This window comes from Oryctolagus cuniculus, chromosome 9 (genome assembly GCF_964237555.1).
Source record: "Oryctolagus cuniculus chromosome 9, mOryCun1.1, whole genome shotgun sequence".
In the NCBI taxonomy this organism is placed as follows: Eukaryota; Metazoa; Chordata; class Mammalia; order Lagomorpha; family Leporidae; genus Oryctolagus; species Oryctolagus cuniculus.
Genome location: NC_091440.1, coordinates 6,443,957 through 6,466,175, shown reverse-complemented (window position 1 = coordinate 6,466,175; position 22,219 = coordinate 6,443,957).

Here is a 22,219-nt window from a genome sequence, read left to right as displayed (position 1 = left end):
CGGCTGCAGCACGCTGGCCGCGGCGGCCATTGGAGAGTGAACCAACGACAAAGGAAGACCTTTCTCTCTGTCTCTCTCTCTCTCTCACTGTCCACTCTGCCTGTCAAAAAATAAAAAAAAAATGTAAATATAAACTACCTTAAAAACCAAATCCACACCCAGATTTTCAAAGAGTAAATTTCATTGTTAGTTTAACAAAGATTGTTCAAATCTTCCACCTGGCATTCTTTTCCCCTCTTGGTTGTTGTCTGTTGCCTGTAAACAGTTATATAGCCCCCCAAATTACTTCACAGTGAAAAGAGATCAATACCAGACATAGATGAATGCACCTCGGAGAAAATTGAGCCATTATGGTTTGTGGACTATGAAATGAGGTGACACCACCAGGCATATGCCATACTGCTTCGCACAATGCTCCTTCAATGAGGCATCATTAATTTCCAGAACTCAGTGAATGGAGCCCACTACAGATGGCCATTTGTTTTGATGTTCTCCAATTAGACTATATTATTGCTACATTCATAAAAATAATGCCACTGACCTGCCATCAACAGGCCACGTGCTGGAGGCAGCTTTTAGCACAAGGCAAATGGACCTACCTCCCGAGAAAGTCATCCAGCGCTGCTGTGATCAGCGAACACCTCACTCCGACATGATGAGAAAGTTCAGCTCTGTCCACCCTCTGTCCATGGGCAGTGGCACGCTAGGATGACTGTAGCACTTCCCGTTGCTTTTCTTCTTCTCAGAGACAGAGTGGCATGAGATCCACTCCACCTGCTGGAGAATGTAAACTAGACAAAGCAGGCCACCATCGTCTCAAAGCACCTGTAAATTCTATTGGCTTCCATCATCAGGTGAACAGCTGATTCACCAGACTTATCAACCCAGAGGAACATTCTGGAAACAAGAGGAAAAGCACAGAGGATGCGACTCAGGTCTGGTAATTCCACTTTAAAAAATAAGTTTATCTTAAATATATGTCTAGGTTAAATGACCTCTGAGGATTATTTTTAGTCCTAGTGTGTTGTTTATGTGTGTGTGTGTGATTACATCATAATTTTTCTGCAATGAAGAACAATTCTTACTCTGCATATCAGGTCCTAGAGAGGGTTAAGAGGGTAGAGGACCCAGCAGCCCTTGGGCTGACCTGTGGGAACTGTCACCTAAGTCACCTGCCTACTCCCACTGTAAGTCTTTCCCAGGTGTGAGAAGGAGAATTCTAGGGGATGAGTCCTTGGGTCCTTGGGTCCATGGCCAATCATTGTAAGAAGAAGTGTGTTTTCCCTAAAGAGAGAAGATCTACAGTGAAACATCCTGCCAAAGGGTCTGAACACTGTAGACAAAATAACACATCTAGGGAATGGCTGCTAAAAGGATGAATGGGCTGACCTCATTCACCCCTCCACCGACCCTGTGTGGAGAGAAGTGGAATGCTCATGAGGCAGCCAGTGCAGTTGTTTTTGGCAAGGAGCAAGTACAACTGGAAGGAGAGCAGAGATGACTCAAGGCAGAATCTGGAGCGACTGGGGCCATGCCAGGCAGAAGTAACTGCAGAGCAGTAACTTAGGGTCAGACATAAGACAGAATGGCGGCTTCCAAACATACTGCAGTGACTATGGGCAAAGGGGACGGGCTGGCAGAGGAAGGGCACTGCCTACACAGGGCCGAGGCTGCCTTACTGGCAATCCTCAGAACACCTGTAGGGTTGATAGGGGCTGCTCACGATCAGAGTCCACAGCCCAGCTAAGTAAGGACAGTCCTCCTTGAGGAAGTCTCAGTTATGAAACACCAAGATAATTTTAGAGGGTTAAACAGTATCTCTCAGAAATGCGTGTCTGCCAAGATTCTCAGAATGTGACCTTCTTTGGAAATGGGGTCTTTGCAGATGTAATGAACTCAAGGTGAACTCACAGGAGACCAGAGCGGGTCCTAATCTAGTGACTGGTATCCCTTTGAGAAAAGGGGAAGATGATGTCAAGACAGGCACATAGAATGCCAGGAAACACCAACACGGCCAGCAACCACCAGAAGTGAAAAGGCCACTAGATTCTCTCCTAAACTCTGAAGAGAGAACACGGCCCTGCTGTCCAGCCGATTTCAGACTTGCAGTGTCCTGGGGAATGAGACCTTCTGCTGGGAGACTCTGAGCCATTTGTGCTGCCTTGCCACAAGGCCAGACGAAACGAATGGAAAGATCAGCCTTGAAAATCCCCCAAATCAAGAGGTGCAGAACCATGCCATGGAGGCACTACTGAAATGATAATCACAAGAAGAGTAGTAACCGCCAATCATGTATCAAAGAAAACTGCCTTCCTTTTAGGCACAGAGGAAACCAACCCCCCCCCCCCAGAGAGGGGCAGCACACACCCTTGCAAGAGGCAAGGCCAGGTTTCCCAGGCGTGCGGAGGCTTGGTGGGAAGTTAGCATGACAGAGAACCCCACCAGGATGGCCTCTCCCGACTGCTAACATAAGATCAACAAAAATCCCTTTTTGTGTTCACTTGACCTAGATTTTGATCTACACATAAACATTTTAAAGGTCAAATAAGAAAATATTTTGAGGGAATGATCAGTAAATGATGACGTTCTATGGAGGTATTAACTGCTTTTATTAATAACTTTAACATTATTTTAAATTCTTTAACAGCAATGAAATTTTCAAGGGAATCACTTTAGAGAAATTTAGAAATGATAGCTTTTCAATTCTCCTATAATAAATCGTTTAGCTCAGATCAAAGACACAATAAGTGAGCAAAGTAAGTACAAATGGATATTAGCAACCACAATAGGAGAAAACATTTACAATGAAAATTCAATTTACCTCTACAAGCAGCAACATGTTTCACAGATAAAAATATACATGAAGGCACAAAAATATGTCCACTTAAGGGACTGATGTGTTTAAATTGTGTATAAATACTAGTACCAGCAATTGAAAATTAGTAGATAAAATGCACATAAATGCTATTACAGATATGCCATGGAATATATCTTTACATGAAGCACCAGGAAATACCACCGATCTTGGCATCCCTTGTAGAGAACACAGAACATGTCCTTTCATGTTAAAATACTGTGCACTTTTTTATTTATCAACTGCACTCAGCACCTTATTGCATGTATTTTAGCTGCCCAGCAAACATTTTGACTGTGCTTATAAATTTGGTTAAGAAACATGATCTGGTGTTCCAAATCCCCTACAGCCCCACCCCACCCCAGAAAAAAAAAATAATGTGTTTCCAGAAGACAAATTGCATATCTGGCATGTAAAAATCTACCGTGTTACATCAATGTACCATATTGTTAAAAAATCATAAAAGCTATGTTGGCAAAGGAAACGGAGACTCAAGATCTGTCAAAGGGAAATTTAATCAAATTAGCACATATTGTGAAGTGCATACGATTTTTGTAAAATTGTGACTCATAAAAGTGAAACAGAAAATTATGTATTTTTCTTTATAGCCAACATTGCAGTATACTGCCTCCTGGGTTCCAATTAAGTATTTAAATCCAAATAACACTGGCCATCACCACGGCTCACTTGGCTAATCCTCTGCCTGCAGTACCAGCACCCCAGGTTCTCGTCTCCGTTGGGGTGCCGGATTCTGTCCCGGTTGCCCCTCTTCCAGTCCAGCTCTCTGCTGTGGCCCGGGAAAGCAGTGGAGGATGGCCCAAGTGCTTGGGCCTGCACCTGCATGGGAGACCAGGAGGAAGCACCTGGCTCCTGGCTTTGGATTGGCTCAGTGCGCCAGCTGCAGCGGCCATTTGGGGGGTGAACCAACGGTAGGAAGACCTTTCTCTCTGTCTCTCGCTCTCTCACACAGTCTATAACTCTCTCTCTGTCTCTCTCTCTCACTGTCTAACTCTGCCTGTCAAAAAGAAAATCCAAATAACATAAAGATTGTTCAAGATGCCCAAATAGATTCTTTTTTCTTAAAGGCATCTCTCTCCAGGCCTCAGCTTCCATGTCAATATTGCCCACAAGCATCATGTTCCTTTTTTTTTTAATAGGCAGAGTGGACAGTGAGAGAGAGACAGAGAGAAAGGTCTTTCTTTGCCGTTGGTTCACCCTCCAATGGCCACCGCTGTCGGCTCACTGCGGCCAGCGCACCGTGCTGATCCGAAGCCAGGAGCCAGGTGCTTCTCCTGGTCTCCCATGGGGTGCAGGGCCCAAGCACTTGGGCCATCCTCCACTGCACTCCCGGGCCATAGCAGAGAGCTGGCCTGGAAGAGGAGCAACCGGGACAGAATCCGGCGCCCCGACCAGGACTAGAACCTGGTGTGCTGGCGCCGCAAGGCGGAGGATTAGCCTAGTGAGCCGTGGCGCTGACCTCATGTTCCTTTGTTATTCTAAGGCCATAGTGCCTTAAAAAATACTACGCATGGGGTCTGTGTTGAGGCGTAGCAGGTTAAGCCACTACCTGTTATGCCTGCATCCCATATGAGCACCTGTTGGAGACCCAGCTGCCCTACTTCCTATCCAGCTCCCTGCTAATGCACCTGGCAAAGCAGTGGAGGATGGCCCAAGTGCTCAGGCCCCTGCAGCTATGTGGGAGGCCCAGAAGAGGCTCCTGCCTTCAGTCCGGCCCAGACCTGGCCTTGGTAGCATTTGGAAAGTGAACCAGAGGAGAGAAGCTTATTCAACTCTCTCTCTTTCTCCTTCTTTCTCTCTCTCTCGCTTTCTTTTTCACCCTGTCTCTCCCTAACTCTTTCAAATGAATAAAAATAAATCAAAAAGAAAAAAGAAAATACCAACCATCAAAAAGGGTGATATAGCAAAACACTTTTGCCTGTAAAACCCTACCCTCAGCTATTGCCTGCCTATCCAAGGCCTCCCTTCACTGCCCTTCACCCACATCAGTGTCACAGCCTATAGGACTCCCAGTCTCCTCAGGAGAGGCACCTCCTTCATTGCTGCAAGCCCTTTCCCATCCGCTGTATATTGCCACTCTGTGAAACTCCACATTGCTGACTAATGGTCCCTGAAACCAGCCTCTCCTTCACTCCCATCTTTTCTTCTTGTTGCTGCTTTTAAAATATATCTTATTTACTTGAAAGGCCAAGTTACAGACAGAGAGGGAGAGAGACACAGAGAGATTTCAACTGCTGGTTCACTCCCCAAATGACCCGGATGGCTGGGATGGGTCAAGTTGAAGCCAGGAACCCAGAACTTATCCTGGTCTCACACACAGTTGGCAGGGATCCAAGCATTTGGGCTGTCTTCCACTGCTTTCACAGGTGTATCAGCAGGGAGCTGGACTGGAAATGGAGCAGCCAGCATGTGGAGCACCAAGACATGAACCAGTGCTCACATAGAATGCTGGCATTGCAGGCAGTGGCTTAACCTGCTGTGGCACAATGCTGGCCCAAACTTCCACCCTTTCTATTTCCAGTTCTGATGGTCCTTCCCAGACTTGGGCCTTCCTTTCCTTCCTGTGACTCATTTTCTAGAGGTAAATTCTACCCAGCCTCCGGCTTCAGCTCTCTTCTCTTGCATTCATTGCCTCAGAGAATGAATGCACACTCTTCATCTGCTTGCCTTATCTCTAATCAGATGGCCCCCCATGCAGCTGCTTCTGAGAATACTTCCCAAAGGATGCTGTCCTATATCTTGTCTATCAGGTAGTTAAAATATTCCAGTATAAACAATGTTGAGTCCACGTTTGTAAAACTTAATTTTGATCTACTTGGATTGCTTTGCTAGCATTTAAAACACATTAATCATTAATCCATAATCTACAAAGTATCTCCCACAGATGCTTTACATACATACCTTTAGCTAAATTTCACAGGTAGGTGGTGGGGTTTCATGTAGTCATTAAGATGCCTCTTAGAATACCCACATCCTCTTTCAGACCTCTTCTTAAGCTCAAGTCCAGCTATTCTTCCAAATTCTGCTTCTTCTTCTTCTTCTTTTTCTTCTTCTTCTTCTTCTTTTTTTTTTTTTTTTTTTTTTGACAGGCAGAGTGGACAGTGAAAGAGAGAGACAGAGAGAAAGGTCTTCCTTTGCCATTGGCTCACCCTCCAATGGCCGCCGCGGCTGGCGCGCTGTGGCTAGCACACTGTGCTGATCCAAAGCCAGGAGCCAGGTGCTTCTCCTGGTCTCCCATGCGGTGCAGGGCCCAAGCACTTGGGCCATCCTCCACTGCACTCCCGGGCCACAGCAGAGAGCTGGCCTGGAAGAGGGGCAACCGGGACAGAATCCGGTGCCCCGACTGGGACTAGAACCCGATGTGCCGGCGCCACAGGCGAAGGATTAGCCTAGTGAGCCGCGGCGCCAGCCCCCAAATTCTGTTTCTTGCTATACAACCCTGGAGGTAGTGTGATGGCTCATGTATTTGGGTCCCTAACATACATGTGGAACACAAGGTTTGAGTTCTTAGCTCCTGGCTTCATTTTGGCCCAGCCCCAGCTGTTACAAGCATTTAGGGAATAAACTTGTTGGTAAAAATCTCTGTCTCTGTGTGTGTCTATCTGTGTCTCCACTTTTCAATAAATAAAATGTTTTTAAAATTAAATTACATAAAATTCATGTAAATTATTCCAGAAATGAGGTCACATTGGTCAAATGAGTAGCACACATGAAGTACAACAGAGCCCACTGCCCTCACATGACAAAGTATATGATCCAGAAAGCCAGTAATGCCAGACCCGTGAAAGCCTCAAGCAGAGTCCAATGCCTAGAACCACACTTAGCCCTATTTCTGCCCCAAACCTCTTTCTCATCCTCTCCCTCATTTCCCTTTGTCCCAGCCCATCATTCTAGCTACTTGAAGACTCTGCTTCCTGACCTGACACAGCCAGTCCTGTTGTCAGATTACCCTCACATCCACTTCAGAGTAACCTCTCACGCCTGGTACTGCTGAGCACATGAAGACAAAGCAGAGCTTCTCCTGCACTCACACATCTCTCCCTGACGTGGATATTTACCCTGCTTGCTACCAATGTTGGCTCTCTGAGAGGCTCACTGTATGATACTTGCTTTACTTCTCAGTGTCTTTACTGTACTAAAGAGCTGATCACATATAGAGCTGGTGGTGGAGATCCGCAGGTTGCAGTGAAGAACATGTGTCCCCTACACATGAGTCCATGTCAGGGGCTCTCTTTTCTATCTATGTTTCTCCTGACCCTCCTGTTCCTTGTCTTCTTCCCTTCCTCTACAATGGATCCAGACAGGAAGTATCATAGGCCTTCTCACTCCTCCATGTCTTCATTACGGGGATGCCTTGGCCATTAGGCCCCACACCTTCCTTTCCTGTGAAGGGCTAACCTGTGCAATGGCGAAGTGAAATGTTGAAGTCCTATTTCCCTACCACGTGAAGGCAAAGGGAGAGATGGGAGAGATGCAAGGGAAGCTCCTTGCCTGGAGGTTTTGAGGGAGCATAACCCTGCCAGCAACTGAATATCAGATGTCAGACTTCTAGTACGGTGAGAAGATGGGTCTGTGTGGTTGTTTGCTGCCCAGTTTGCAATGTTCCCTTAGGATATTCCTGGAGAACACACAATTCCCAGCAGTGCTGGTCCTGTTCAGTCCTCAGAACAAACTGATGTCCAGTATTGTGTTATACAATGAGTCTGGCCCCACCTGCCTCCTCTTCCTCCTTTTTATTGGAATGAGATCAGTGTTTCCAAAGACACCTTAGACTCATCTTGACATTCTCTTACTGGGAATCTTGAGGATTTTCTTCTAGGTAGAGAACAATGTTCTAAGTAGTGGTCTCCAAGGCCCAACCCCTGCGGCAACAGCTACATCTCCTTTATCATGGCCTGGGGCCTGTCACTGCATGCTGTGGTCTCTGTTCTTTGGTTCTCTGTCCTTACCACCAAAGCTTTTGCCTTTCCTACCACTACCCCGACACTGTCTCTATCTCACCTACTCTTTTCCTAGCTATATGAGTCAGGTCCAGCTCACATAACATATTTTGAGTGATGGCTTTTATAATACACTCTGTCAAACAGGAGTTTGCATTTCTCTGCTTCATAAATTCATATGTATATGCATTCATATCTCATTATAACACACCATAGTCTGTAATATATAATAGTGAATCATAAACATATTCTGTCTCACTGTCTGAATCCCAAACTCTTTAAAGGTTTTCATTTTTGCCTACTCTGAGTTATCTTGCATGAAGACTGACATCTTACATGATAAAGGTCGAATTGAATTGGAAGAAAATGAACTTGGGCTGCTTCAGAGAGATCCTATGGCCACATGTAATGAATTAGCAAGTCTCTTCATCAAAAGCTGCCCGTTTGCATTTGCATGTTCACATTTGCACAGTCAACTTTTCATACAGAAGTTACCAAGTCATAGATTGTACATTAGACAGAGAAAGAAAAACTACTCATGTCATTGTTTGCCATCAGTAACATGATCAATGATTCCATTTTGTGTGCAGAAAGAAGATATGAGAGTGTGTGTGCATGGATACATATACACATTCTGTATATTTGTGTATATTAACAAATGTCCATTGACAATATACCTAAAATAAGTGATACATAGCCTCTTTCATTTTTAGAAATTATACTAAGTTCCCCCATCTAAAAATAGGATACTGAGTCTTGACTGTAAGTCAGTCTCTCTTAGACATAAACCTTAGAATGTTTTTGCTCATATCAGGCCACAGCACACACTGGGTACCATCAGGTATTTCTTTCTGCAATTTATGGTAATGATAGAGCGAGGCTGAGTTCTGATACACTAATGGGATGGTATTTTGTGGGAGTTTGTTCTTTCAATGTTTGCATATTCTCAGCCCTGGGGTGCAGCAGTTTTCTTGGACTTAGTATACCTTCCCTTCTGTGTTCTCTGTGACTGCTTCCTCTATAAATTTATTCTGGATCAGCTAATTGATGCTCTCCTTCAAAAGCTAACAGTAAAAGGTGATTATGCATTCTTTTTCTGAAAAGGTTAAAAATCAAAATTCATTGAGGCAAGGATTAAGCAAAAGTGTTCAAAACTGTGCTATCAAAGAGTAAAATCTTGGGCATTCATTTGCTGTAGCAGTTGAGGCACTGCTGGGACAGCTGCCTCCTCCATTGGAGCACCTGCGCTTGAAATCTGGTTGGGCTGCTTCCTAGAAATGCACGTCCCCAGAGGCAGCCTGTGACGACTCAAGTACTTGGGTCCCTGACACCCGTGTAGGAAACCTAGGTTGGATTTGTACGCGTTTGGCCAATGCACCAGTTGATGGGAGATCTCCTTGTTTGACTCTGTATCTTTCTCTGTCTCTCGGCCTTTCAAATAAATGAAAATTAACAAATGTGGGGCTGGCGCTGTGGCACAGCAGGTTAAAGCCCTGGCCTGAAGTGCTGGCATCCCATATGGGGGCCAGTTCTAGTCCCGGCTGCTCCTCTTCTGATCCAGCTCTTTACCATGGCCTGGGAAAGCAGTGGAAGATGGCCCAAGTCTTTGGGCCCCTGCACCCACGTGGGAGACCCAGAAGAAGCTCCTGGCTCCTGGCTTCGGATTAGTGCAGCTCCAGGTATCTGGGAGGCCATCTGGGGAATAAACCAATGGATGGAAGACCTCTCTCTCTGTCTCTACCTCTCTCTGTATCTCTTTCAAATAAATAAAAATAAATAAAAAATTAACAAATACATTTCTTTTAAAAAGAGAAAATCCTTAGCAAGTACTTTTATTATGATAGTCACTGTCTAACAGGGAACAAATGATATCACTTGAAAAAAGTGAAAAAATTCTCAAAGAAAGATAATCTAGAAATACTAAATTCTATGGGGAAAGAAAGGATCATTTACTTTGGCTTCATGCAATAAAACCATGGACTGTAAATCATAATGACTAATTCATATTATCTTTTAAGTTCGAGTCTAATCACTGAGTAATTTGATGTGACACAGTGGCAGGTTCCCCTTATCAACCATCTGTACTCAGGAGTTTAGAGCTGCATCTCCACTGATCCATTCAGGACTGTGTTCCTCATCTCTGCCTGACACATGGATATTTACAAAGAAATTAAAAATTCAGGAAGATGCAACATCAGTATTTCCACCAACATTTTCATGAGAATGCCTTAGTATTCAGAGTTCACTCTATGATGCTGGTTTTCCTACTCTGTAATTATTATTGTTTAGCTTAAAATGCAAATGCCCCTTATATTTAGACCTTTGGCATATATCCTCATGTTACCCAGAGAATAAATAATAGAGCTAATATCAGCAACAGACTTGATCCCTCCGCAAACTGTCTCTCCCATGCTGGATATTCATACAACAAAATCAGGTCTCAGAACTGCAAATGAATTCATGCGCTTTGTTTTCTTCAAGAGTAACTCTTAAGAACACAATGATAATTTTTTTCAAAGATTGATTTATTTATTTGAAAGGCAGAGTTACAGAGAGAGAGGGAGAGAGAAAGAGAGAGACATGGTAACTTGATAGTTCCTCTTCAGAAGAAGAAAAATATGCTCCTGTTGCACCATATTTGCAAAATATTCTCATTCTTTCTCATTCAGTGGGCTAAGGATCAGACATCTATATAGGTAGACCAAGAATTTCCAGAGGTCATCAAGCTTATTCATGTAATTGGATCCTTCTGTGATTTCCAACTTGAGTTCTTATTCATAGTGTTATAGTTTTATAAAGGGTAAGTATATACAGATTGATAGGAAAATTGTAAAATAGAGAAACAAAGGTTAGATTGAAAATATTGTGATGGCCAAGTAGTATGATAACTTCAAGGACCTCAAAGAATTATTTGCCTACCAAGCCATTTTCACAGAAAATGAACATCTACTTCCTGTTTTCTTTATATAGTTTCACAGAACACCATAAACATACTAGTTTGGCCTACACTGATAGTCTTCAATATTTGTTATCCCAAAGAGAATTTTAGACCCAGAGGGGAAACCAGACATTTGCCTCTGCTTGAGAAACAAAAGTCTGGTTGATGAATTGAAGTAAGGAAATATGAAAAAAAAGAGCTTTTTAAAATCATGTTGATAACAAATTATTATTTCAAAGATGGTTTTAATGTAAACATTTTCTACAAGTTGAATGAATCTGTGAAACTTATTAGTGATGTTTCTGATAAGCAACTTTAAGGATATGGAGGACAGCTTTTATTACTCCAAGTCTTACGGACAAGTCTCAAGGGACAAGGAAATAAAGGTGGCAGCCTCATTAATACACATTATCTGAATGTCAATGGCACCCGTACTTTTATATCTTGGTGTTAAAATGTGAATGGGGTCACTTAAATGTGTTTTTCCTGTAGCAAATTCCATTTGAAACTATTACCTGGATATGAGTTTATCCCAGGTCTCAAATACAAGTCAGTTAAAGTCAAGCACAACTGTGAAGCCAAGCGGTTACACCAATGAATAGCCATTAATCAATGTGTACTCTTAGCATCCAACTTGCAAAATTATCTTGAAAATGATACAGCCATCATCATAAATGAGTGTGCTTGAAAAAGCCCATTTTAAGTGTGATTTCAATTCTGCACAGCAACTGGAAATCTGTGAATTTTTTTAAATGTCTCATTCAGACATTTTATATCATGCAGCCCAAATATCAATAATATGACTGCTTCATAATTTTGATTTGATTTCCATATTGACCTACATTTTGTTTAATTTGTTTTTAGTGCCTGTGCAGGTGCACCTTAGCTTATGATTCTTCTATCACAAGATATTTTCAGTCACTGTGTATTAAACTGTTAAACAATTCTTGGCCCTTTGGTGTGTTAAGTCCCAAAGATTAATGTCAAGTTTTTTGCCATGCTTAAATATGCATGCAAAAATGTCTGCTGTCCATTTTTACTACTTTGTAAGAGTATAATAAAAATATGCTTGCTATCAAAATAAAAATTGTAAGATTAAAAAATTTCAAAATGAAAAAGATAAGTCAATATGGGGGGAAATGGCAAGGATACAAATTATTGCAAGTTAAAGTAAATAATAATCTGCTTTGCAAACACCAGCATCTAAAATGAACAAAATCGAAGTGATATTTCTGAAAGGAACATATGGTATCTTACCCTTTAATAAATTGGTGTTAGTATCAACAGTAAAAAATGGAGAGTATGCTTATTCAAAACCAAAGCCAAACCACAGAGGATAAAATACCCTCAAAGCAATGCAATAAAGTAAAACTCAGGATTTGTTTATTCTTGTTGTTTAAGTGGGAAAGATAAGTGCTAATTTAAGGACCTGTAAAATTACATATGGGAAAGTTTTACTGGGGTCAATATGAGAGGTAAATAATAAAATGAGAGATGATTCCCTTTCTGAAAGGATATCCTTTATTCAAAAATCTCATTAAATGTACTCAACAAAACAACACACTGAGATTTTATAAAGACTCTTCAGGGTTTTACAGTGTCAGCAGGATTTAAACTACATCACCAAATAGAATGAAGAAGTTCACCAACCTACCAGCCACATGATACAGGAAATCTGTGAACTATTTAAAAATGCATCTTAATACTATGAAGAATCCCATGGGATTTAAGAAATACAATAATACATCTACCCACAGTGTGTCTTTCCCACCCCAAACATGTATAATTGTACGGATATCTCACTACATTTCACATGCATAATTTGTTACTGTATAAAATACAACCAAGAAAACTGGTAGAGAATTGGAAAAGAATCGAAACATTGATCCTCAGGGACATGCATATACACACACACAGAGATAAGATTTAAAAAAAAAAAAAACCTATAGTTGATCTTAAATTATTGTTTGTTTCCCAAACTAAAATTTGGTCAGATTTAAAGGAGCAAGTCCTAATATTTTTACAATTAATGAACTCTTTCATTATTCTCCTGTGAATTTCATGGCTTAAAAGATTTTAAGTTGCTTTCCTAGGAAGATTAAAAATGTTTAGAATGAATTCATTTTCTATTATATTAATCAAAGACAAACTTAACTGAAACTACAGTAACCCCAGCACACAGCTAAGCAATATAAAATTTGTGTGCTTGATTAACCATATATTCTGAAATATTTTAATAACCTGTGTGAATTTAGGATTCTGAAAACCAGTGTCAAAGAGATCATCTGTCTTGGAACCCAGACATCCCATTGTATATCTTCATTCTCACATTCACTGGCTATGGGTCTTTAAAGAAATCATGTAAATCCTCTTAGAAACTCCAGCCTCTATGTCAGTGAAATTAAAGCAAGGATAGGGTCACTCCAATATCACAGGTGCACCATAAGGATCAATTTTCTGAAAAAATAATTTACAACGTATAGAAACACCAGATGCATTTTAGTGTGACACATTTAGGTGCTTGGATTAATTTTGCAGATTTATATATGTGAATCACAAATTATTCAATCAATCACTAGTAATGGTGAGAAGAACTTGTGCATTTTTTTTTTCAGCAAACAGCCTTGCAAAAGAATTTGGTGCAGTGTAGAAAAATCTAGAAACATGCCAATGGCATCATGGTAGAAAAAGTCTGAAAACAAGGGAGCTCCATAAGCAGATCCCCCATTTAACCCGTCTGGCTTTGCACTTCACATCAATAAAGGTGGAATGATGACTGCAAAGCACCATTTCTCACACAAAGCTCTGCTACTGCTAAGCATGGTGGCAAAAGCAATACCAGTAGGAGAGATGTGCAATTCGGGACATGCTCAAGCTGACTTACCTCAAACGGTAGAGTTAGAAACATACCAGGGGATTCCAATTCAATCCCATCAAGGTGGCATGTACCAATCCCATCTCACTAGTCCCAGTGATCAATTTCTGTTCACAATTGATCATAATGATAGGACTAAGAGCCAAAGGATCACATAAACAAGAATAGTGTCTGCAAATACTAGCTGAAAGAATAAAAAAGGGAGAGAATGATCCAACATGGCAAGTGAGATACACAGCAGACCCATAGAATGGCAGATGTCCTAAACAGCACTCTGGTCTCAGAATCAGTCCTTAAGGCATGCGGATCAGGCTGAAAAGCCCATGAGAGTATTTCAGGCATGGAAAGCCAACCACTCTGGGGAAAAAAAAAAAAAAAAAAAAAAAACCCTAATTGTAAGATCTCCGCGAGTGAGATCCCAGGGAAAAGAACAGGTCATCAAAGAAGGAGGTACCTTTCTCTGAAGGGAGGAGAGAACTTCCACTTTGACCATGGCCTTGTCTAAATGTGATCAGAGTCGGTGAACTCAGGGGGCTTCCATAGCCTTGGCAACTCATGAAAGAGTCTAGGGTGATTACTGATGCCATAAACAAGAGTGTCTATTTGTTAAGTCAACAACAGGAGTCACTGTGCACTTACTCCTCATGTAGGATCTCTGTCCTTAATGTGCTGTACATTGTGATTTAATGCTATAACTAGTACTCAAACAGTATTTTTCACTTTGTGTTTCTATGTGAGTGCAAACTGTTGAAATCTTTACTTAATATATGCTAAACTGATCTTCTGTATATAAAGAGAATTGAAAATGAATCTTGATGTGAATGGAAGGGGGGAGGGAGAGGGAAAGGGGAGGATTGTGGGTGGGAGGGAAGGTATTGGGGGGGGACCATTGTAACCCATAAGCTGTACTTTGGAAATTTATATTCATTAAATAAAAGTTAAAAAGAAAAGGAGGAAAGTTTTAAAGATGTTCATGTTCAAATATGCAAATAAATACTAACATCATTTGATCTAAATTTTGGCCCAACTCCATAGTTATGAATTTGTATTATTAATGTATTAAGAGAGTAAGAGGAAGACCCAGCTCCTAAATACCAGAGAGACGTAGTTGACAAAGATTTGGGCATGCACAATGTACAAATCTGTCCTAAGTACAGAGGGTCAGGATTTAGACAAGAAGCCCCCAGCTCTGTCAAGGATGAAGGGTCACAGCCTCTTGCCCACTTCTGGCACATCACTGGATCCCTATATCTTCTCTGGAAAATATTCTGGAAGAATCTTTTTCAATTAATAATACAAACAGCTTGTGACCTAGTAGTTCCTCATTTGAAAGTTGTGAGAGTATCTATTGTAGTACATTTTTCTTTTTAAAAAATTATTTGGGACAGAGAAAGAGAGAGCTCTCCCATCTGCCGGTTCACTTTCCAAATACCTGCAGCAGGTAGACTGAGTCAGGGCCAAATCTGGAAGCCAGGAATTCAGTTCAGGCCTCCCACATGGGTGACTAGGACCCAACTATTTGAGCCATCACCAGCTACTTCTTGGTAACTGCATTAGCAGGAAACCGAAGTTGGGAGCTGGAACAAGGACTGAAACTCAGGTACTCCAATATGGAATGCCAAATGCTTGCCCTGGATTGCAGTATTTGCTATAGGGACAAAATGGCAATAGTAATAGCTACAACAAATCTGAAGGAAATATCTGAAAAACTTGTATGCAAAAAATAACGAGTTATGCACCTTTGTATACTGCACTGTGATATACTGTTAAATGAAAAAAAAAAAACATTGGGAGAAATTTGAGTTCTGTTTGATCATTTTATTATTAATTTTTTACCTCATAAAATTATATGGGCAATGCCTGTTCATTTAATGGGATTAAAAATGAGCAATTTGAAAACTAGTAGCACAAGGAGATACAAAAATAACTTAGAATTTGCATTCAAGTAGCTTAAACACAATAGGTAAGATGAGGATTTTACAAATTAAATTGGAAAAAAAAAAAAAAAACCCTGTAGAAGATGCTTCTCAACATCCCCAAAACATGTTGGAACTGATAGTGGTCGAGGGGTAGATGAAATCACCTGGAAAGGATTTTGGTAGAAGGAGTGAACTGTATCCTAGTCTCCATGAACATTCTAGACAAGAGAAAGCTGGAGGCAGAGGCTGGAAGGAAGGGATGAGACAGGAAGGAAACCTTCACTCCAGCTGACAAACCCTGACATCAGTGCTCCAACACGCACCCTTGAGCTCTTGGGAGTTCAGCCCGTGCAAACGTTCGGTCCTAGGAGAGGCTGCTGCAACTGTGTCCACGTAGCTAGACAGAGCTAGAGCAATCTAGAGGACATGACAAAGACATGCATTAGCATTTCTAAATAAATTTTGCTGAGCTGCACTTTTAATCTGGTAATACTCTAGATATGTTGAAAAGATAATTTAGTAAAAGAAGAAAATGCTTCCTAATGATCAATTTTAAGATGATAGAACATCATCAGAACGATTACATATACAGATGGCAGACTTGTGCGAAGATCACAACGAAAAGCTAAATAAGCCAATTTGTATATTATCTTTGATAGAATAATAGACTATCTGTCTCTGTGGAATTCTGACTTCCAGAATTACCCCCCATGCAGACCTGAACATCATTCAGGCAACTGCTTAGCACTTAAATAGCTTTCACAGAAACAGATGGCAATAATAAATAAATCTGCATATCAAGCACTTACTGGTAAAACCATAAGCCTGCTATGAAAATTAAAATCTAAGCAGAAAAATAAGAAAAAATATATATTTTAGTAGGTTCCTAACAACAGTCAAAATGAGCCATGTAAAAATAATTTAAAAGGCAACAGTTCTAAGCTTTTTCAATGAACAAATGAAGTTAGGTAAAAATCTCTCAATGTCTGATTAACTCTCAGTCAAAATGTACCAGGGATGGAGTGGAAAATGAGATGGTGGGAAAGCAAGGCAGGATACGCACAGACAGTGCCCTGTAGGACTAAATCTCAATATCTTGGTGCCATCTACACATTAACTCAACCTAACACAGGAATCAAACACTTGTTATCAAAGGAGGAGTATTTCTCTAGCAAACCATACCAAAAAACCCTTTCAAGCATATCTTTGGTATCCAAGAATCTAAGGAGATCAACGTATCCACTAGATTGCCCCTCCTTTACCAGCCAATGCAAATTAAAAAAGAAATACCTACAGATTGGATTGCTCTCAAAGGAGCACTGTGAGTATAAGAATGGCACCTATTCCTACCTTATTTCACAAAATAGGTGAACCATTTATTTTTAATATCAAATAAATCTTCAACACTCCATTTACACATCCCCATTTAAATTATAAGACTGCATAGACAAAGAACAAAAAAACTTATTCAAAATGATATTCATTGCCACTTTTGTAAATCAGTCATGACTGATGGTGAAAGTCACACAGTTACACAGTTAAGATTTTTGATCACTGTCAAAACAGTAGCCAAAATTCTCTTAGATTCTCTAAAAATTTATATAAATATCTGCAATGCAAGTTTCACCAGTAGAATAATGCTGGAGACATATGAAATATGTAGACTTTCATGATTTCTGTACCAACCACATCTGAAAAGGTGGTAAGTAAACAACTTGTTCCTATCACATTTAGCTGCAGGTTAAGGTACCACCTCCATAACGTCACATATAAATTGGTTTATAAGTTAAATAATGTCCTATTTGGACAATTCTCTCTCAAAGTAAAGCAAGCACTTATGCACACGTGCTAGAAGCACACACGGGCATGGGAATGTGCTTCTGGACACCTGGGAACGTCCAGCTTCATAGCTAAAAACTTCATCAGAATTTCTGGAAGGAAAAACCCCAAATCATTGCTTTCTGGTGACTTGAATTACAAGTGACTCTTTCTCTGAATGAGTAATTGGGCTCAGGCCTGAGAGCTCACGTCGCCTTCCCTGTGGTAGACTTGCAGAAGGCCGCTGCCTCTGGGTCAGCTCATCTCACTGTGTCCCAGTCAAGTCCCTGTAGAGGAGATGCTGTGCTCACTGGGGCTCCACCCTGACTCCCATTCATCTCCCAGCGTCTGTTCTCCGGGACGCTTTTCCTCTCCTGATTTCAGAGAAGCCATACTGTAGAGTTCACACCTTTCTCTTCACACCACTTCTCTTCAGTCCCATTGTCTCCTAATCTCCGCATGGTCTCACGGAGGAGTGCTTACCTGGAGCTCAGTCTTGGGTCTACAGATAAGCTCTTTGGGGCGATCTCATCCACACTCCTCTTCTATACGGGCAACTCCTAACTAACTCCTCATTGTCGTCAACATCTCTTTCTAGTGTCAACTCTGTATCCAATTGCTGCTGGAAATATCTCCAGGGGCCCCACAGGTTCTTCCCCTGCCCCTCCACATTATCTATGCTACAGTATTTCTAGATGCGGTCGGTGGAAACCTGTTCTTGATCAAGGAGGTCTACTCACTGAAAAGATTGAATTCACGGAAAACAGGAGATGATTTAATGCATGTTTGAATCTCTAACATGACATCATGAAGAGTAAATGATCAATGAATGCTCTTTAAATGAGTAGCAAGTGAAATTTACAATAACATTGATAATATCCAAAGATACAACACAAGGAAACAGAAGTGTGAAATATTAAGACAGAAAAGCTTGTTTTGTTTTGAGAAATGAAAGATAAAAATTGGTGCCTGTGTATTGTTATGCTTGTAAGGAATGTCTCTAAGTGCTGGTAACAATAGGCACTCAATGCAGCAACTTAATGAATTAATGCAAGAAGCTCTCTTTTACACTTCAACCCAGTAATTCAAGGAGAACACCTTTAGGTTTTCTAATATCTATTAACAAGTTAGTTACATCTAGGCAATGATAAGGACAATGAAGTTGGAAGAATACAAGATGTCAGAATTAAACCACATCTTACTCCTGACCTTGACCTCTGTGTAACCTTGAACAAGATGCTTGCTTTTGTAAGTCTCCATTTCCTCATTTGTAAGTGAGTTTAATCATGCTCCTCCTGCATGTCCTGACCTCCTGAGAAAATTTGCAACATGTGTATGTGAACTACTATATCAAATACAACACAGCACTGGAATGAGAACATAGATTTCACACTGGGAAACCTCCATAAAACAAGAGATGTCAAACTTCTGTCGGGTTCACTTGCATCAGAATCAGAATCTTTGGGAGTGGATCAAACACCTGCATGCTTATCAAGCTCTTGGGGTTAATCCAGTGCACACAACTCCAATGTTTAGGAACTGCTGCCTTGGATAGGGACAGTGCTGTGTAGTTATTTCTGTTACCTAAAGTGCTTTCAAACACATCCAACCAATTCATGTAAGGCAGGGAGCCATCAATCCATTCCTTTATCAGTCCAGTGATGAGCGTGCATTCATTGTCTTAGGCGCAGGGGGGTGACAATCCTTCCTAACAGAATAAACAATTTGTATGACAGACTTGACTTACACACATCACTATGACGTTCTCATCCTGGATACATAGGTGAGGAAATTGTGGTTTGGGAAGGCCAACATACATCTTAAATCACCCTCATTGGCCACGGCCGAAAGTCATGAAATCTGAATTTGGTTTACGGTGAGCATTCTACCATCTCTGCAAATTTCTTACTAAAGTCCTGACTGCATGTGTACAGACAGCAGAGACAACAAGGCTCCCACACGCTCACGTGTGATCTGCAAGTGCCAGAAGGAAAAAGAAAAAACTTCCAGAGTTGCTCTGAGATTGATTTTCAAAGCTGTGGCTGGGCCAAAGTCTGGAGGGAAATAAAAGGACACACAGGCCAGCCTCGCCCAGAGCCACTGAAAGAGAATATCCAGGTATCCCACTCTTAGTACAGTTACACTTCATAAGAAATTTGACAGGACAAAATACTAAAGTCTTAAAGTTGTGGGGGAGATCCAAAATGGTGGAATAGGGAGGGAGCTTGCTGCTCTAGTCTAAGGGAAGATAGTTTAAAAAAGGGGTGGGGAGAGAGTGCAGTCTCAGGGAAGAGTTAGGAAGAAAATGGCAGAGGGAACTTCACGGAAATTAAAAGGACACTGCGGACCTATGTGGAGGGCATGGACGCGCACAGCTCAGGATCCCAGCAGCCAACAGCTTCGGCATCCCAAATCAGAGTACAGGTTCCTGTCCCTGCTGTGCGATTTCTGTCCCGCTTCCTACTCACGCACCTGGGGAAGCAGTGCAAGATGACCCAGATGCTTGGGCCTCTGCCACACATGCGAGAGACACACATGGATTTTCTGCTGGCCATTGTGCAGTAGATATAAGATATTTCTTTCTATCTCTATCTCTCTCTTTCTCTGTTGCTCTTTTAAATAAATAAGCTTTAAAGAAAAAATGAAGAAAATCAACTATTAAGAATTAAATGTTTAAATATATGTTCAAAATAATTTCTAAGCATATCTTATTTTGAAATGTTATTATGGTTTTGAAAGCTCAAAAAAACTTAAATGTGTAACATTAAAAGAATATTTAATAAACCTGTACAGTACTAAAAAAAGGGGTTTTTGAAATATAATAACATGCTCCCTACATAAAAATAAATTCAAAAAGTATATATACCTGGTTTGATCTGAATTTGGAGAAACATAAGCCAAAAAGCCGATTATAAATATTGATTAATTCTGCCTTTAATTGCAGTTCAATTTCTGTCCCAGCACCCCATGGATGTTCATCAGTAAATAAAGAAAGGAAGAAAAACTAATGGCAGGTGTTTCTAAAAGGAACTGACTTTTTTCTAAAGAACCACATCTCCTCTGGCTGACCAAGAGGGTTATGAACTAAGAACACAGCAATCGGCTTCTCTAAGGGAAGCTGCAGTAGTGAAATTATTTTTTTTTAATATTTACTTATTTTTTTGAAAGGGAGAGGAAGAATCTTTTATCTGCTGGTTTACTCCACAAATGCCCACAATGGCCAGAGCTGGGCCAGTCCAAAGCTAGGAGCCAGGAGCTTCCTACAGGTCTCCCACATGGGTGCAGGAGCCCAAGCACTTGGGCCATCTTCCGCTGCTTTTCCAGGCCATTAGCAGGGAGCTGGATTGGAAGTGGAGCAGCCGGGACACCTACTGGCACCCATATGGGATGGTGGTGCTTCAGACAGTGGCTTTACCCACTATACCAGCTCCTCCAGTGGTGAAATTAAAGAATAATTCTCACCTGTGAGCTAGCCAGTAAGAACCTAGACTCACCAAACAATCTTTCAGAAGCCTTGTAGCATATTTATTACAAATAAGATGCTTGTAGATCATTAAGTCTATTTTAAATTGTCTAAAATAATCTGATTCAATTAAGTTTAGGACAAAACAGTCATTAGGAATATGGAGCTAGGTCAGCAGGTAAGACACTGGTTAGCATGCCTGCAACTCACATGGAGTTCCTGGCTTTCATGCCCAGCTCTGGCTCCTGACTCCAGCTTCCTGCCAATGCAGACCTTGGGAGGCAGCAGTGACAGCTCAGGGAGTTGAGTGGGAGACCTGAACTGAGTTCCTTGCTCTGCATTTGAGCCAGGATCAATCCCAGTCATTGCAGGCATTTGGGGAATGAAGTGGTAGATGGGAGCTCTCCATCTCTCTTCTTTTCAAATAAATAAAGTTAAAGAAAATGTGGATATATATGATAAGAGTAGAATACGCCCATTCTTTAAACATCAAACTATGTCCAGACTTTCGGACGCTTCAAAAAGTTCATGGAAAAACACAATTAAAAGATGAATCCAGGGGCTGGTGCTGTGGCTCACTTAGTTAATCCTCTGCCTGCGGCGCCGGCATCCCATATGGGCGCCAGATTCTAGTCCTGGTTGCTCCTCTTCCAGTCCAGCTCTCTGCTGTGGCCTGGGAAAGCAGTGGAGGATGGCCCAAGTGCTTGGGCCCTGCACCCCATGGGAGACCAGGAGAAGCACCTGGCTCCTGGCTTTGGATTGGCACAGTGCCAGCCGTAGCAGCCATTTGGGGAGTAAACCAACGGGAAGGAACCTTTCTCTCTGTCTCTCTCTCCCTGTCTATAACTCTAAAAAAAAATTAATCTATTTCAGTGCAAAAAATTTTTGAGATCCATGCATAGCTTTTCCATAATATATATTTTCCAGGAACTTGTGAAAGACGCTTCATATTCCTTTAAAGTCCCATTCTCTCTATTGTTCCTGTTGCTCCCCCTCCATCCATTCATTGATGTAACTCATTGCTTTCATGTGTGTTGTCTTAACTGGGAGTGTTGGATTGCATAGGTATTAACATACATTGTCTTCTATGAAGCCAACACAGAATCCCATGACATCAGAGAAACGCAACATAACCCGATCTCAGATTCATCAAGGAGGTCTCTGAGGAGGCCTTTGGGTGGTGACAAGTCAGCGTCTGAGCTTACCAACTGGCTAACAGAGTGACGCACTGCACTTTCCCATTGGGTCTACGGAGCCCCACGGACCCAGGGGAGACCCACAGGCTGTCCTCCCAGCTGGTGGCCATCTGCCTAAGTGAGAACAGCCAGATGGGGAGAAAAAGCTGAAGTGGGGATCAAACATTAAATGAAAGAGGATTTCTTGGAAAGCAGCAT